The sequence below is a fragment of the Coregonus clupeaformis genome, chromosome 14 (genome assembly GCF_020615455.1).
Source record: "Coregonus clupeaformis isolate EN_2021a chromosome 14, ASM2061545v1, whole genome shotgun sequence".
Taxonomy (NCBI): Eukaryota; Metazoa; Chordata; class Actinopteri; order Salmoniformes; family Salmonidae; genus Coregonus; species Coregonus clupeaformis.
The window spans coordinates 13,889,078-13,908,255 of NC_059205.1; the positions used below are offsets into that span (position 1 = coordinate 13,889,078).

Below are 19,178 nucleotides of genomic sequence, written 5' to 3' on the forward strand. Positions count from 1 at the left end.
CAGCGACAGCCCGAAAACATCACTGCTCTAGAGGAGATCTGCATGGAGGAATGGGCCAAAACACCAGCAACAGTGTGTGAAAACCTTGTGAAGACTTACAGAAAACGTTTGACCTGTGTCATTGCCAACAAAGGGTATATAACAAAGTATTGAGAAACTTTTGTTATTGACCAAATACTTATTTTCCACCATAATTTGCAAATAAATTCATTAAAAATCCTACAATGTGATTTTCTGGATTTTTTTCTTCTCATTTTGTCTGTCATAGTTGACGTGTACCTATGATGAAAATGACAGGCCTCTCTCATCTTTTTAAGTGGGAGAACTTGCACAATTGGTGGCTGACTAAATACTTTTTTCCCTGTATATAATTATACTGAAAAAAATATAAACGCAATATGTAAAGTGTTGGTTTCATGAGCTGAAATAAAAGATCTGAGAAATGTTCCATACGCACAAAAAGCTTATTTCTCTTAAATGTTGTGCACAAATTTGTTTAAATCCCTGTTAGTGAGCATTTTACTTGGGAAATAGGATGACCTTAAAACATGACCTTAAAACATGTAAGCATGTCAACCCACTGTTTTCCACTGTTTTCCACCACAGAACACCAGAAAATGGCCAAAAAGAGTACAACCAGCTCACCTGCTTTTACACTGATTTAACAATTAGATGTTCAATGTTTCTTTTGAAAACACTATATATCTTTTTAGTGTGAATAGTTTACCATATTAAAACCAGTTCAGTTCATGTAACAGGGTTGACCATAAAAGGGACAGGTTAAAAACATTAAAATGAATCACTAATCACATTAAATAAATAACAATCTTCAGAAATGACTGTGTCAAACAAGAAAATAACTAGGGCTTTACAATGATGGTGAAAACTAGGAGAAATGTTGGGGTGAAGTGGGTTAAAATCCTCCTAGAAGTCACAGATGGTGCACAAAGGGACAAGTCAAAATGCTGAATTTTGGCACCTTAGCAAGTCAAATCAAATCAAATTTTATTGGTCGCATACACATACAGTATTTAGCAGATGTTATGGTGGGTGTAGTGAAATTCTTGTGTTCCTTGCTCCAGCAGTGTAGTAATCTTTATTCATATAAAAAAATCTGCTGAATTTTCCATGTGGTCTATATTGAATCTGTTATTTTTTTAGCCACCCTTCTTTCTCAGACACAGACAAATTGACAGTATACACATTTACACCCCTCACAAAGTACCACCCTTTTGTCACCCATCACATTTTTGATTGTACTGGGCCTTTAAAGATTTATTGGACACAATACATGTCTGCTAATTTGTTCTTTGTGTTCCCACTTTTCTATTCAATGAGTACTGGTGTTTACATTCCTCATATACAGTATCTCAAGCATTCTTAAATTGTTTGTTTTGCTTGGCTACATCAGACATGTAGAAGTTCATAGGTGTGAATGAGATGTTTCACGTGTTTCTGTGTGTGTGATTCTGACACCCTCTCCCTCCCTGCCTCTCCCAGGTTCCTGCGTCTGTGGATCGCGGTGTTGGTGATCTACCCCACCAACCAGGCTGTAATCGCCCTCACCTTCTCCAACTACGTCCTGCAGCCCCCCTTCCCCCCGTCTGTCTACGTGAGTCCCTCAGAGAACAGCATCAGGGGTCATTATTGCAATTATCTACCAGAAGATCTCCCATCATGTTACAGCCGTTGTTGACAATAAAGTTGTATTGTATTGTATTTTTTGTCATTTTTGTTCTCTCTTTCTCAGAATTACTCCCATATTACCAAATCTAGTATAGTGTTACTATAGGCCACGTGTGATGTGTTGTTGTATACATGTGATGTGTTGCTGTATACATGATGTGTTGCTGAATGCTATGTTGTGAGATGTGACTCTCTTCCTCCCTTCCTCCCAGTGTTGCTGACGTGTGTGGACTGCTCCAGTGTGCGCTGGGCCACACGTGTTCAGGATGTCTTCACTACTGGGAAGCTGCTGGCCCTGGGCTTATAATAATAATAATAATAATAAATAATATGCCATTTAGCAGACGCTTTTATCCAAAGCGACTTACAGTCATGCGTGCATACATTTTTGTGTATGGGTGGTCCCGGGGATCGAACCCACTACCTTGGCGTTACAAGCGCCGTGCTCTACCAGCTGAGCTACAGAGGACCACTTATCATCATTATGGGCTTTGTGCAGATCTGCAAAGGTAGGCTCTCCCTGTCCCTGTCTCTGTCTCACTCATTCATTTTGTGTATCTGTAACTGTTGATTTGTTTTATCACTCACTTCACATTTACATACTCTGTATGTCGACTGGGCCCACTGACATACTTCACAGCCTTAATCTTTGTCTCCCCCTGCTGGACAAAGTGTATCTGAGGCCACTACTAAAACTGAGCAGCTGGTCTGCTCTGTTATTCACCCAGAAAATTTGAAACACTCAGTAGTAATCACAAGATGTGAGAGGGGAAATATGGCTAAAGAAATGTAAAGTAGTGCCAGAACGCCACAATACTGTTAACTCCTGCTTTCCGCGGGATTGCATTATCCCGATGTGAGAGAGGGGATTAAAGTCCACATACCTCTTCATCCCACTCATAATCCCTGACCACGCTCCATACATCCGGCCAAACCTAACACACACACACACACACTCATATGATTCCACCACCCACCCACTCTGTGTTGTGTTTTGTGTGTCTACCCAGGAAAGTATAACTGGCTGGAGCCGGCGCATGCGTTCGAGACGTTCCAGCCCCACGACAATGGCCAGATAGCCCTGTCCTTCCTGCAGGGCTCCTTTGCCTACAGGGGATGGAACTTCCTCAACTATGTCACAGAGGAGCTTGTCGACACCTAAAGGTGAGTTAGACCCCCAACTTCACCGAAATCAATGTGACAAATTGCACACTGTCTCAACAGTGTAGCATCACATGCACACCCAATCCTTCCAGTCTCATGTCTGGTTATCCTAGTCAACCATGATTTCTACCTATAACTCTGTATTACAGTTGAGACTGTGTCCTGTTAGGCCTGTGTTATCAAATCTGATAGTACAGTAGTTCACACAGACACCACCACCAGAACCCCAGATCTTAAACCCTGTTCTCTCTGTTTGACAGGAACCTTCCTTGGGCCATCTTCATCTCCATCCCCCTGGTGACGTTCGTCTACGTGTTCGCCAACATCGCCTACGTCACCGCCATGAGTCCTCAGGAGCTGCTGGCCTCCAACGCCGTCGCCGTGGTGCGAAGCTCCGCCCCTGTATAGCTGTTGGGAATGGTTGCTGTTGAGAATGATCATGCAGCTTGGTCTGATGCCTGCTCATCTGTGGCTCTGTCTGCCTTCGGGGGGGGGGTCAATGGCTCCCTCTTCACCTCGTCGCGGTCAGTCCATCCTTCTTGCTCTCTCTGTCCATCGTCTTTTTGTGTGCTGCTCTCACACTGTCTGTAATTAACATTCCCCATACTTGCCTCCTGTCTGTAGTGCGTCTTTCATACATGTGTTATGGGAATACCTGACCCAATCTTTTCTCAATTTCTGTATTTTCATCTCTCCGTGCCTCTATATCTATTATTAACCAGGTTTCCATCCAACCTTTTTATGTACAGTTAAAGTCAGAAGTTTACATACACTTAGGTTGGAGTCATTAAAACTCGTTTTTCAACCACTCCACAAATGTCTTGTTAACAAACTATAGTTTTGGCAAGTCGGTTAGGACATCTACTTTGTGCATGACACAAGTAACTTTTCCAACAATTGTTTACAGACAGATTATTTCACTTATAATTCACTGTATCACAATTCCAGTGGTCAGAAGTTTACATACACTAAGTTGACTGTGCCTTTAAACAGCTTGGAAAATTCCAGAAAATTATGTCATGGCATTAGAAGCTTCTGATAGGCTAATTGACATAATTTGAGTCAATTGGAGGTGTACCTGTGGATGTATTTCAAGGCCTACCTTCAAACTCAGTGCCTCTTTGCTTGACATCATGGGAAAATCAAAAGAAATCAGCCAAAAAATTGCTACTAATTGAGTGTATGTAAACTTCTGACCCACTGGGAATGTGATGAAAGACATAAAAGCTGAAATAAATCATTCTCTCTACTATTATTCTGACATTTCACATTCTTAAAATAAAGTGGTGATCCTAACTGACCTAAGACAGGGAATTTTTACTAGGATTAAATGTCAGGAATAGTGAAAAATTGAGTTTAAATGTATTTGGCTAAGGTGTATGTAAACTTTCGACTTCAACTGTATGTTGCGAGTGGATGGATGTCACGACAGGCCTGATGAAAACGGAAAATTTGTCTGTAAACTTTCCAAACGTTGACTAAACAAATTACGCTAGACAAGGTGGGATCTTTTTGTGTCTGTAAAATGTATTATGTGAGAAATGGCTGTGGAAATGCCTTTATGAGAAAATATTGATATAATAACCATCCTATCTAAGTAAACTTCAACATGATATGTTGTGTGGTCTTCCCACTACGACTCAGGAAAGCATGCAGTTTATTAGGCTACAGATGAAATAAGTTATAATGAACTTCACAGGGAGGTGAATGTGCACAGTGATCTTGATGCTCCATTCCAATAAATATCGAGGGTCTTATTCTGGTGACATGATGATCGATGCTGCCGTTTGACAAATACAAATAATCTCACTCTTTTGTCCATAATAATCACATTTTGTAGGTAACCTACCTGCACTGTATCTGCAAGCTGTTGGCTAGAGCGCACGTGCCAAGACCAGAGCGGGGACATTCGCTATATAACACATTTTTATTTGTGACAAAACCATCAGTAGAGTTGAAAATGCGATGGAAACCCATTTAACTTGTCCTTTTTATTCGGTACATGGGAATTTAACAGCAAAAGTTAATTTGATGTGCTCTATGTCATCACTCACAGACCTTTATCCGCAACAAGTCAGTTTGATGGAAACATCTCTGATGGGAAAATGTGAATATTATTACCCCCTTTTTCCTCCCCAATTTCGATCTTGTCTCATCGCTGCAACTCCCCAACGGGCTCGGGAGGCGAAGGTCGAGTCATGCATCCTCCGAAACATCACCCGCCAAACCACGCTTCTTAACACCCGCCCGCTTAACCCGGAAGCCAGCCGCACCAATGTGTCGGAGGAAACACCATTCAACTGACGACTGAGGTCAGCCTGCAGGCGCCCAGCCCACCACAAGGAGTCGCTAGAGTGCGATGAGCCAAGTAAAGCCCCCCTGGCCAAACCCTCCCCTAACCCAGGCGACACTTGGCCAATTGTGCGCCGCCCTATGGGACTCCCGATCACGGCAGGTTGTGATACAGCCCAGGAACGAATCCGGGTCTGTAGTGACGCCTCTAGCACTGCGATGCAGCGCCTTAGACTGCTGCGACACTCGGGAGGCCCCGTGCATATTGTTTTTATGCAGATTTTTGAATATTTGCATGACAATCTGTCGCCAATTGAATGGAAACCTACTGCCTTGCTTTAATGTCCAATTTGTCATCACCTGTGTTGTACAGTATATTGTATCAACGTACTGTTTCCTCATTCATTGTGTGCCCAAAAGCATCAAAACAAGGAGAACTGTTTTTCCAATTTCTCAGTGCTGACTTTGTGTTAATGTTGTTCTTCACACTCTCTCTCATTCAGGCTGGAGCGAGGGAAGGCCATCTCCCCCGACTCCTGGCCATGATTCATGTGAAACGCTGCACCCCCGATACCAGCCATTCTATTCACTGTGAGTCCTACTTACTCTACCTGACAACAACGCATCGCTCTTCCTCAGTCTCTCACACATACTTACACACCTACAAACATATGATACCAGTTCACGCTGTGCCTCTCTTTCTATGTACTCTGATCTCTCAAGGGTATACTTTTAATTATTTTCAGTGTATATCCACCATACTGATGCTGTGTCCCAGTGACATGTATACCCTTATTAACTACAGTGGGGAGAACAAGTATTTGATACACTGCCGATTTTGCAGGTTTTCCTACTTACAAAGCATGTAGAGGTCTGTAATTTTTATCATAGGTACACTTCAACTGTGAGAGACAGAATCTACAATCCAGAAAATCACATTGTATGATTTTTAAGTAATTAATTGTCATTTTATTGCATGACATAAGTATTTGATACATCAGAAAAGCAGAACTTAATATTTGGTACAGAAACCTTTGTTTGCAATTACAGAGATCATACGTTTCCAGTAGGTCTAGACCAGGTTTGCACACACTGCAGCAGGGATTTTGGCCCACTCCTCCATACAGACCTTCTCCAGATCTTTCAGGTTTCGGGGCTGTCGCTGGGCAATACGGAATTTCAGCTCCCTCCAAAGATTTTCTATTGGGTTCAGGTCTGGAGACTGGCTAGGCCACTCCAGGACCTTGAGATGCTTCTTACGGAGTCACTCCTTAGTTGCCCTGGCTGTGTGTTTCGGGTCGTTGTCATGCTGGAAGATCCAGCCATGACCCATCTTCAATGCTCTTACTGAAGGAAGGAGGTTGTTGGCCAAGATCTCGCGATACATGGCCCCATCCATCCTCCCCTCAATACGGTGCAGTCGTCCTGTCCCCTTTGCAGAAAAGCATCCCCAAAGAATGATGTTTCCACCTCCATGCTTCACGGTTGGGATGGTGTTCTTGGGGTTGTACTCATCCTTCTTCTTCCTCCAAACACGGCGAGTGGAGTTTAGACCAAAAAGCTCTATTTTTGTCTCATCAGACCACATGACCTTCTCCCATTCCTCCTCTGGATCATCCAGATGGTCATTGGCAAACTTCAGACGGGCCTGGACATGTAATGGCTTGAGCAGGGGGACCTTGCGTGCGCTGCAGGATTTTAATCCATGACGGCGTTGTCAGCTTCCTGCTTCCCCTGTTTGTCTCCTGGCCTCTAGAGGTCAGCTGTGTTCCCCTTTGCCTTAGTTCTTCCTCATGTGTCCTAATTAGCTTATCCAGGTCACCTGTGCCTTGTTTCCCCTTGTGTATTTTAGCTGTGTGTTTTCCCCTTGTTTGTCACTTGGTTATTGCGTCCTGACTGTGTGTCTCCTGCTTTGTCTCACCGTGTCTGTCCTAGTAAGTTTTTGAAGTTATCTTTAGTTTGTTTTTCTCCCCTCGTGGAGTTGTTTTGTTTTGCCTCCTGTTTTGTGAACATTAAATCTACTTGCCTGGAGTATTGCCTTGGGTGTTTCATTTGGGTCCTACAACATCTCCTCTGTGGCTAAGGGGTAGTACCCCCAGCTCTACACTTCTGAGACCGGAGTTCTAACCCGGATTGTGACAGAATAACCAAGTCAATCATGGACCCAGAAACACTCAGTTCCCAGGACCTGTTGGCGGTGATCATTCGACATGAGGCTTCTTTCCAGCGCCATGAAGCCGTTCTCAGCCGACAAGAGGAGCTGATGGCTAGACATTCTCAACTCCTGGCCGAAATGATGAGTTCCCTTCACCAGCTCTTTGAACGCCTCCTTGGTCCTCCCCCTTCCCCCTGGTCACCTCCCAGTGACGACAGGCCTTCTCGGTTGGCGGAGCCCCGACTACCACCTCCCAAGCCCTTTTCTGGGGATCCAAGCTCTTGCCAGGGTTTCCTCACCCAATGCTCCCTCACCTTCGAGCTCCAACCCTCAAGTTTTCCCACAGACCGTTCCAAGATTGCCTACCTCATTACCCTTCTTTCAGACAAGGCGCTCGCCTGGGCCTCTGCGGTGTGGCAGTCCCAGGAGGCCTGTTGTGACTCCCACGCTGCATTTGTAGAAGAGTTCAAGCGGGTGTTCGATCATCCTGTCAGTGGGCGGGAGGCTTCCAAGCGCCTACTGTCTCTCCGTCAGGGCCCCCAAGCACGGCAGATTTTGCCATTGAGTTCCGAACCATGGCAGCAAGGAGCGGATGGAATGATGAAGCGCTGAGGGTCTGCTTTCAGGGAGGGTTATCTGAGCCCCTTCAAGATGAGTTAGCCACCCGTGAACCAGCTGAAGATCTCGAGTCCCTCATAGCCTTGGCCATCCGCCTGGACAATCGTCTAAGAGAGCGGGAGAACGGCTCGCCGTCAGGTGTCTCAGTCCCAAGTTCCTCTGAGCAGCTCTGTTTCTCCTGTTTGGACTCCGTCATTCAGAGCTGCCCCGGCTCCTGAACTGCCCCAGGATTCCCCGGAGAGCATGCAGTTAGGCCGTTCCAGGCTTTCTTCCAACGAAAGGGAACGTCGCATGAGGGAGCGTCGGTGCCTCTACTGCGGGGTTGCCGGCCACTTCCGCTCCACTTGCCCCGAGCTTTCGTCGGAAACGCCTGTCCCCGCCCAGCTACAGGAGGGTTGTGATGGGGAAAATTAGAGCTCCTCCTACTAACGCGGTCCTAGCTATTCCAGCCACTCTGTCCTGGGAGGGCCACCAGCATCGGGTCCAGGCTATGATCGATTCCGGTGCCGCAGGTGATTTTATGGATGTAACCTTGGCTAAGGAACTTCAGATCCCTACCCAACTACTTCCTCAACCCCAGGCAGTTACAGCCTTAGATGGCAGACCTCTGGAACCAGGAAAAGTTACTGAGGCGACTCAGTCCCTGCGACTTACCATCTCTCAACACCAGCAGGAGGAGACCTTCTATCTCATTGACTCTCCCGAGTATCCTATTATCCTGGGTCACCCTTGGCTATGCAGACATAATCCCCAGATCGACTGGCCTACTGGCACCATTCTTAGCTGGGGTCCCACTTGCCAACTCACCTGCATGCTTCAGAGTTCCTCAGCCCCTAGTACCCAGTTTCAAGAGTCTGTTGACGTCTCCCGAGTCCCCAGTGTTTACCATCGGTTCAAGGCAGTGTTCAGCAAGGCCCGGGCTACTGCCTTACCGCCTCATCGCACTTATGACTGTGCCATTGATCTACTCCCTGGGTGCTGCCCTCCTAGAGGTCGGATCTTTTCCTTGTCCTCCCCGAGCACGCAGCTATGGACACCTACATTAAGGAGTCCTTGGCAGCCGGCCTCATCTATGCCTCTACTTCCCCGGCTGGGGCGGGCTTCTTTTTGTTGAAAAGAAAGACGGGGGTCTGAGGCCTTGTATTGATTACCGGGGACTCAACAAGATCACGGTTCGGAATCGATACCCTCTTCCTCTCATGGCCACTGCTTTTGAGCTGCTTCAAGGGGCTTCCATTTTTACTAAGCTGGATCTCCGAATGCTTACCATCTCGTGCGGATCCGGCCAGGAGACGAATGGAAGACGGCGTTCAACACGCCCACGGGACACTATGAATATCGGGTGATGCCGTTCGGGCTCACCAATGCCCCGCAGTATTCCAAGCCCTGATTAATGATGTTCTCCGGGATATGCTTAATCTGTTCGTCTTCGTGTACCTGGACCGATATCCTCATCTTCTCGAGGTCACTGAAGGAACATGAGGGGCATGTTAGCCGGGTTCTCCAGAGGCTCCTTGACAATCACCTCTACGTTAAGCCTGAGAAGTGTGAATTTCATGTTTCTCAGACTCAGTTTCTCGGGTTTATTGTCACTCCCGGGCACCTAGAGATGGATCCCAAGAAGGTCAAGGCGGTCCACGATTGGCCCACACCTGCCACGGTCAAGGAGGTTCAACGGTTCATTGGCTTTTCTAACTTCTATCGGAAGTTCATCAAGAATTTCAGCTCGGTGGTAGCCCCCTTGACGACGCTTACCAAGGGAGGAGGGACCAAGATTCACTGGGGTCCGGAAGCAGCAGGGGGCCTTCGAGGATCTCAAGCGCCGCTTCACTTCTGCTCCGATTCTGGTGACCCCTGACCCAGAGAGACCTTTCGTGGTGGAGGTGGACGCCTCAGAGGTGGGGGGTGGGAGCCGTCCTGTCACAGAGGGGTGCGGATGGGAGATTACACCCCTTGTGCCTTCATGTCTCGCCGCCTGTCTGAGGCCGAGCGCAACTACCACGTGGGGGATCTAGAGTTGCTTGCGGTAAAACTGGCCTTGGAAGAGTGGCGCCATTGGCTTGAGGGGGCTCAGCACCCTTTCAGGTTCTCACAGACCACAAGAACCTGGAATATCTCCAACAGGCTAAGCGGATGAACCCTCGGCAAGCACGATGGTCCCTTTTCTTTAATCGATTCCAGTTCCTCCTGACTTACCGACCTGGCACCATGAACGTCAAGCCGGATGCTCTGTCTCGAGTCTATTCTCCCGAGGTACAAGAGAAGCCCTTGGCATCGATTATTCCGAGGTCTAGGATCGTCGCACCTCTTCAGTGGGAACTAGAAAGAGGGGTACGGGAAGCTCTTGCCCATGAGCCCGATCCAGGCGGTGGTCCTGCCGGTCGCCTGTCGTTCCTCTCTCGGTTCGGGCCCGCGTCTTGCAGTGGGGTCATGAGTCGCCCTTGACATGCCATCCTGGCAGTGCTCGCACACTGGAGTTCCTCCGACGGCGGTTTTGGTGGCCGTCCATCAAGAAGGACGTGCAGGTCTATGTTGAGGCCTGCCCTGTGTGCAACCAGGGAAAGTCGACACGCCAGCGACCCCAGGGACTGCTCCATCCCTTACCTGTTCCTCGAAGGCCATGGTCACACCTTTCTCTGGACTTTGTTACGGGACTTCCTCTATCCCAGGGCAACACCGTCATCCTTGTGGTGGTAGACCGTTTCTCTAAGGCTGCCCGGTTTATTCCCCTGCCCAAGCTGCCCTCGGCTAAGGAGACTGCTGAGCTCCTCATGAACCATGTCTTCCGGATATTTGGCATTCCCCTGGACGTGGTCTCTGACCGAGGTCCCCAATTCTCGTCCCGGTTTTGGGGGCCTTCTGCAGGCTTATTGGGGCCACAGCCAGCCTATCGTCAGGATTCCATCCAGAGTCTAATGGCCAAACGGAACGGATTAATCAGGATCTGGAGACCACCCTGCGGTGTATGGCGGCCAGTAATCCCACGTCTTGGGCCACCTATATCATTTGGGCTGAATATGCCCACAACACCCTCCAGTCCTCAGCCACCGGATTGTCCCCCTTCGAATGCCAGTTCGGTTACAACCCTCCATTATTTCCAGAGGAAGAGGCGCAAGTTGGTGTTCCCTCGGCCCAGCGCTTTGTCCAACGCTGTAGGCGGACCTGGAAGAAGGCCAGGTGTACCCTCCTTCGGACCTCCCAGAGATACCAAAGTCAGGCTAATCGCCACCGCCGGACGGCCCCTAGTTTCCGAGCTGGTCAGAGAGTTTGGTTGGCCACTAAGAACTTGCCCCTCCGGGTTCGAATCCAAGAAGCTTTCCCAGAGATACATCGGCCCTTTCCGCATTGCTAGAAAGGTTAACCCTGTTTCGTATCGTTTAGTTCTGCCTCGCTCCCTTAGAGTTAACCCCACTTTTCATGTTTCACTCCTTAAACCTGTCTTGTCTTCTCCTTTTGCCCCCCCCACAGACCCCCGCCACCTCCCAGGATCATAGACGGCCAGCCAGCCTACACAGTCCGCCGGATACTGGACTCCCGGAGGGTCCAGAACTCTCTGCAGTATCTGGTGGACTGGGAGGGCTACGGGCCAGAGGAGCGCTCCTGGGTTCCAGCCAGGGACATCCTGGACCCAGGGTTGATCCGAGATTTTCGCACCCTGGGGCCAGGGTGTTCTGGAAGGAACGTCAGGAGTCGTTCCTAGAGGAGGGGGTCCTGTCAGCTTCCTGCTTCCCCTGTTTGTCTCCTGGCCTCTAGAGGTCAGCTGTGTTCCCCTTTGCCTTAGTTCTTCCTCATGTGTCCTAATTAGCTTATCCAGGTCACCTGTGCCTTGTTTCCCCCTTGTGTATTTTAGCTGTGTGTTTTCCCCTTGTTTGTCACTTGGTTATTGCGTCCTGACTGTGTGTCTCCTGCTTTGTCTCACCGTGTCTGTCCTAGTAAGTTTTTGAAGTTATCTTTAGTTTGTTTTTCTCCCCTCGTGGAGTTGTTTTGTTTTGCCTCCTGTTTTGTGAACATTAAATCTACTTGCCTGGAGTATTGCCTTGGGTGTTTCATTTGGGTCCTACAACATCTCCTCTGTGGCTAAGGGGTAGTACCCCCAGCTCTACACTTCTGAGACCGGAGTTCTAACCCGGATTGTGACAGGCGTAGTGTGTTACTTATGGTTTTCTTTGAGACTGTGGTCCCAGCTCTCTTCAGGTCATTGACCAGGTCCTGCCCTGTAGTTCTGGGCTGATCCCTCACCTTCCTCATGATCATTGATGCCCCACGAGGTGAGATCTTGCATGGAGCCCCAGACTGAGGGTGATTGACCGTCATCTTGAACTTCTTCCATTTTCTAATAATTGCGCCAACAGTTGTTGCCTTCTCACCAAGCTGCTTGCCTATTGTCCTGTAGCCCATCCCAGCCTTGTGCAGGTCTACAATTTTATCCCTGATGTCCTTACACAGCTCTCTGGTCTTGGCCATTGTGGAGAGGTTGGAGTCTGTTTGATTGAGTGTGTGGACAGGTGTCTTTTATACAGGTAACGAGTTCAAACAGGTGCAGTTAATACAGGTAATGAGTGGAGAACAGTAGGGCTTCTTAAAGAAAAACTAACAGGTCTGTGAGAGCCGGAATTCTTACTGGTTGGTAGGTGATCAAATACTTATGTCATGCAATAAAATGACAATTAATTACTTAAAAATCATACAATGTGATTTTCTGGATTTTAGATTCCGTCTCTTACAGTTGAAGTGTACCTATGATAAAAATTACAGACCTCTACATGCTTTGTAAGTAGGAAAGCCTGCAAAATCGGCAGTGTATCAAATATACACTGTATGTGGGCTTCATAAACTACCTTTTCTATGGGGTCACTGTCGCTGGGCAGATTGTGCTGCGCATCAAACAGCCAGACCTGTAACGGCCTATCAAGGTAAACCCACCATATCTGTGCACTGAATCCTGTTGGACAAGGTTATTGCTTGCTTGCACATTTTGTGAGGAGCATGATTTTGATAGGAATGCTTGACTGCAGTCAGGACAGTATTGAGTAATGAGTCTACTCTTGTTTATGACAAGTTACACGCTGACACATATGCACAATGCCATCATGTTCAAAGCACGTGTTGTGTTCTCTGTGCATTGTTCAATTGTACTCTGTACTTTGTGTTTGTATTACAATTAATTTATATGTTTGTGTGTTAGATGTATAGACTCATTAATTCATAAATGACGTATGGGATTATTTTGTTGTTTTCGTTTTTGGTCAACAGAGACTATAAAATCACCAGAAATTCAGGTTTAAAATCTGTTAATTTAGAAAATCTGTTCCCAAGTATATATTAAAAAGAGATGTGATCGTGTCTCAATGTAACCAATGTATGAAATGATTGTTCTTTTAAAATACAACCCTTTTTGGGCTTAATTGTGGTCAGTTTTCAGTGTACAAATTATTATCATTATGTTCCGGACCCCGACCATCCGCTCTGACAAAAATCGGCCCGCGGCTGAATCTATTTGCCTATCCTGGTGTATAGTTTGTGTATAGTTTGCTTGTGTATAGATTGTTGACTGTCCTGTCATCATGTGCGCCTGGTGTGGCCAGTGATCTACCTGCTGTTCTGGGCCTTCCTGCTCATCTTCTCCCTGTACTCTGAGCTAGTGGTGTGTGGTATCGGCCTGGCCATCATGTTGACTGGACTCCCTGTCTACTTCCTGGGTATCCACTGGGACAACAAGCCCCAATGCTTCAACACCTTCATAGGTACGACAACCATTCATATGTGGTCAGGACAAACTTGGGGACCTAGTAAAGTAGCTCATAACAGTGCAGTGCAAAGTTGTGTGAAATGTTTAGCCCTTACGATTATATTGATATTAAATCTCTCTTTTATTTGTCGCTCTTTCACAGTGGCGGTGCGTGGGTAAAATCAATGGGGAAGCAAAACAAAAGCCATATTACAACCTATGTGTTGTGATAATTGCGTTGTTTGCTCTATAACCTGTTAGCTCATATGCCTTGACACCGTGATATATAGGCCTAAGGCTGAGACAATAAGAAGACAGTGGTTGAATAAAGTCAACCATACATTTGTTTCATTACAAAACCGGAGCGCAACCTCTGTCTGGTGAAGTCCACAAAGCATATTGCATGTAACAAACAGTTACATGACCTACAGCATGGTCAAGCAAGTTAATGTTTAGAACATTTTCGGATCACTAAACAACTATTGATTTAGAACCACGGAGAGTTACCGCAAGTCGCAAAGAAAACAGAAGCTGCCTCCACTATTCCAGCACCATTTCAACTTCAACATCATCAAATCACTTATGCTTAGTCTAATACAGTGACAACTAAAAGATACCAAAAACAATTTAGTCCAATCAATGTAAGCTAAATATGATGTGGCTGTCCATGATTCTGATTTCTGTGTGTGTGTATGCATACACCTTCATGCAAGTATAAAAAACATGTTGACTCACTCTACTTGTAGAGAAATGCCAATGCCATCCTCCTCTCTTTCATGTTGCCGAAACGGTCTATGATTGTCATACAGTACACACTTTTCGTTTTTTGTTGTCCTAGGCTACCTGGCTAAAATGCTTGCCCGCTAGCCTAACTTCCTTTTCATGGGCAACGTTAGCTAGTTAACATTAGCCTTCTAAATCTAGCTACATATTGAACTTCCATCCTCTCAGGCCAGGGGCACAATGAATGACTTAATGGTTGGATCAGAATTGCCGTTATAATCATTAGCCAGTATGGAGAATGAAGTAAAACCATGAGTCCAAATCCCTATCTCCATAATCGGCTAATTTAAGAAAGGGCCAATTTTAGCTAGCTAGCTAGCCCCTTAAGGACAACAACACAAGATGCAATAATTCAAGTTCTTTCTGTCAATGACGTATGCTCTCAATGCGATTTGATAAGAGTGACGCCGAATCCAAACTGACAGTTGAGCTCACTCAGTTGAGCTCACTCAATTATTTTATACTTTTTTCTATCAAGGGGGGCTGGCTTCCCTTGGCATCCATGAATACACGCCACCGGGCTCTCACTCTCTTTGTCTCTCCTCACTTCCTTCTCCCACCCAGGTAAGATGACCCACGTGTGCCAAAAGTTCTGTGTGGTGGTATATCCAGACATGGGCGAAAGCAGAAACGTACGGAATGAGCGATCGGAACAGGGACAAAAGAAGAAGAAGAAGAAGAAGAAGAAGAAGAAGAAGAAGAAGAAGAAGAAGAAGAAGAAGAAGAAGAACTGGGGAAGGCATTAAACCCATCTGAATGAACAATGGGACAGACAGAAACACAGATGAAGACATTTAGTAAGGGGTACCGAGAGAGAGAGGGAGACTTCAAAAGATGGACAGAGACACTCAAGGAGATATGCTATAGCACTGGGTTCTCTCTTAAATGTTGACTGGCCTTAAGACTTTACAAATCTGCCTCAGTGCATACTACTGCCCATTCCCAGGAATCTGAGGTGCAATGTCAATATATTGGACGGATAAATGTATATTTTTTTATATTCAGATGTAACGATCATTTCCTGATCGCTGATGAAAGATAATGCCATATGTTTCGAAAGCTGTAGCGCAAGAGATGATTATTGACCTTTCTAGACATTAAAACACAGTGTCGGAATTGTAGTTCACATGAGGCAATCGTGGGTGAAGCTAATGGCTGAGAACTGTAGTGACAAGGCAGAATGCTTGCTGCCTAGTTTTTGAGAGCTAGCATGACCCATGCACTGAATGTAATAATTATGTAAACAATTGAAAATTAACATGCCCACTCACACTGTCTCCTTGTAATGCTGGGAAGTGCCATACTGATAGTTTATTTCACATTAGAAGCCTCCCACAAACACAATTACCTTTGCTCCATTTATGTAGTCAGATGTATGCTTCAGAGGCCATTACTTAACTTTCCATGTGATATTCACAGGGCCGGCCCGCTCATTAGGCAGGATTAGGTACGCGCCTGTGGAGGCAGATTGACAAAGGCAGCATTTTCTGAGCTAAACTGACCAAGATGCACCTCCAACAACACATAAAACCTCACACAATTACAATTTCTTTCAACCAGTGGCATATGGGCTTTTTAGGTGAGCGCTGATGCCGCCCTGTGATAAGCAGTGCCCACTTTGTCAAAGGCAGGGGAGAAAAACATTTTGCTTGTCCATTCCCAGCGCGCCTCTCCAGGGTGATGTTGGAGAGTCAAAAAATTTTAGCAGATATAGCCAGGGTAAAACATGAGCCATTCACAATAATTCAAGCAGACTGTCAAGAAACGTCAAGCCATTACATCACTTTTTATCATTACCACATGTCAGAGTCATGAAAAATGAGCGAACAGACTTGAAAACGGGTGGTATAGACTACTCTCAAATGCGATGTGGTTCTACGAGAACAGTCGAATTTTGCCAAGGCAGAGATGAGCGGCTGACACCGAAACGCGCCAGTGGATGCATCAATTCTGGCCTAAAACAATAGCCAAATTTGTCATTACACTTTTTGGTGTTTTGTGTAACAGATGTCTCTTTCCATTCACCTCATACAGTTGAAGTCGGAAGTTTACATACACCTTAGACAAAAAGGACAACAAATTATCTATAGGATTGAGGTCAGGGCTTTGTGACGGCCACTCCAATACCTTGACTGTTGTCCTTCAGCCATTTTGCCACAACTTTGGAAGTATGCTTGGGGTCATTGTCCATTTGGAAGACCCATTTGCGACCAAGCTTTAACTTCCTGACTGATGTCTTGAGATGTTGCTTCAATATATCCACATAATTTTCCTTCCTCATGATGCCATCTATTTTGTGAAGTGCACCAGTTCCTCCTGCAGCAAAGCACCCCCACAGCATGATGCTGCCACCCACGTGCTTCACGATTGGGATGGTGTTCTTCGGCTTGCAAGCTTCCCCTTTTTCCTCCAAACATAACGATGGTCATTATGGCCAAACAGTTCTATTTTTGTTTCATCAGACCAGAGGACATTTCTCAAAAAAGTAAGATCTTTGTCCCAATGTGCAGTTGCAAACCGTAGTCAGTCTTTTTTATGGCAGTGGCTTCTTCCTTGCTGAGCGGCCTTTCAGGTTATGTCGATATAGGACTTGTTTTACTGTGGATATAGATACTTTTGTACCTGTTTCCTCCAGCATCTTCACAGGGTTTATTTTGATTTTCCCATGATGTCAAGCAAAGAGGCATTGAGTTTGAAGATAGGCCTTGAAATACATCCACAGATACATCTCCAATTGAATCAAATTATGTCAATTAGCCATCAGCCATGGCATCATTTTCTTAGTGTAGGTAAACTTCTGACGCACTGGAATTGTGATACAGTGAATTATAAGTGAAATAATCTGTCTGTAAACAATTGTTGGAAAAACTACTTGTGTCATGCACAAAGTAGATGTCCTAACCGACTTGCCAAAACTATAGTTTGTTAACAAAAAAGTTGTGGAGTGGTTGAAAAACGAGTTTTAATGACTCCAACCTAAGTGTATGTAAACTTCCGACTTCAACTGTATGTTGCGAATGGATGGATGTGTGTGGGTAGCCTATAAAGGAGCCCTTTGAAGTGTTTGTTTGACAATCAAATGAAAACATCTTGACTGGTTGTGTTTATGCCACAATAAAAGGTAACACATTTAAATCATTATGACCAAGGCCCACAGAGATCCTATTGAATTAATAGGGATTGTATATGTAATTCTATGATTAGGCCCATAACATTTTTTGGTGCACGCGCTTGGTTCTGTACCGGGAAGAAATGAATTCTACTTTCACCCCTGGATATGCATATGGTAGAAAGAGTATGTGGCCTTTTCTGTAGTCTACAGGCTGGAGATCAAATGTATGACAATGTAATGAGACAGACACTTTTTATATCATGCAGGTTTCTCCGATCAAATAGACTAACCTAAATGGCGGCCAATCAAATAAAAATTGCGCTGAAATGTTAACAAACAACCGAAAAACAGGACAGGTCAAAGTAAAATGGACAATATTGAATGGACAATCAGGCTACTCACTACTGCTGTCCAGCGTTTAACCCTGTGGGGTAAATTGTCATCATCAGTGGTTTCAAGTTTGTGTCTGTCAATTTTTGATGAGCTGATCATGGTCAAAAGGAAAATACTTCTGATTTCCCACTATGTACACATTGCAAATAAGCTCAGGATAACTACTGATGAAGTTGGGTAGCTGATATTCAGAGCTTAAATAGCCAAATTGATTAGTCACAGGAATCAGGACTAATACAGCCAATGCAACCTCTTGTTTTGCAAACGGTGGCCCTACTACAAGGATGGGCATTAATACAATTCCTTTGCGGGCTGGGCCACATCTTTTGGACATATTTTTGTCCCGGACCGGCCGTCTTTTTTTGGTGTTTTACAATTGGTAGGCCTACCACATAGATGGGCATTCATAAAATTATATTTCAGGCGACACTGTAGGCTACACCTCAGTAAGCACCGACACAGACGCCTTTTTAACATCTTTATTTGTTCCTGTCCGGACTTGCCTTGATTTCCACGTCCACAGATGTTGGTTTTTGTCACTGTCTTGACCAAATCTGAACCAACCATAGACGTAAAATCTGAACCAATCATAGAAGTCAATTTTTCTGTCTTGCCTAGGGCGGCAGAACCGTCAGTACTGGCCCTGGATATTCAGCACCACTTTCAACATGTTATCACACTATGCAATATCTGATGTGTCACCACCGTTTTGTAACAGCATGATGTAATACAGCTTTTGGCCAACACCACATAAATGTGTTTATTGAATATTATTCTGACATGTCTGCAGTGGCAGGGAAGTAGACAGGGAAAAGTCCGTGCTTGCACACTTTTCAATTTTTTAAATCATAAAATCATATTCTCACTGCTCTTGCACACACTTATATACACATGGCACAAACATTTTATGTATGAAAATAATTGGAGGCTAAAGGAGACTGACCATGACCTTCACCAAAACCCCCGTGTAGCTCAGTTGGTAGAGCATGGCGCTTGCAACGCCAGGGTTGTGGGTTCGTTTCCCACGGGGGGCCAGTTTGAAAAATATATATATATGCACTCACTAAAACTGTAAATCGCTCTGGATGAGAGCGTCTGCTAAATGACTCAAATCTAAATGTGATCTCTGACCATGCACCATCACTTACTGCACCCCCACCTCATCCATCTTCCACCTGTTGTCAAGGACACCGACCTCCACGTAGGTAGCCTACAGTTTTCCTAAGGGGCGGAGTTCAAGCCTAGAT

General features: G+C 45.6%; 1 pseudogene; it reads left to right on the forward strand.

Moving 5' to 3' along the window:
- Positions 1-1,906: 1,906 nt before the first annotated feature.
- LOC121581340 lies at positions 1,907-16,346 on the forward strand (annotated as a pseudogene).
- Positions 16,347-19,178: the final 2,832 nt, after the last annotated feature.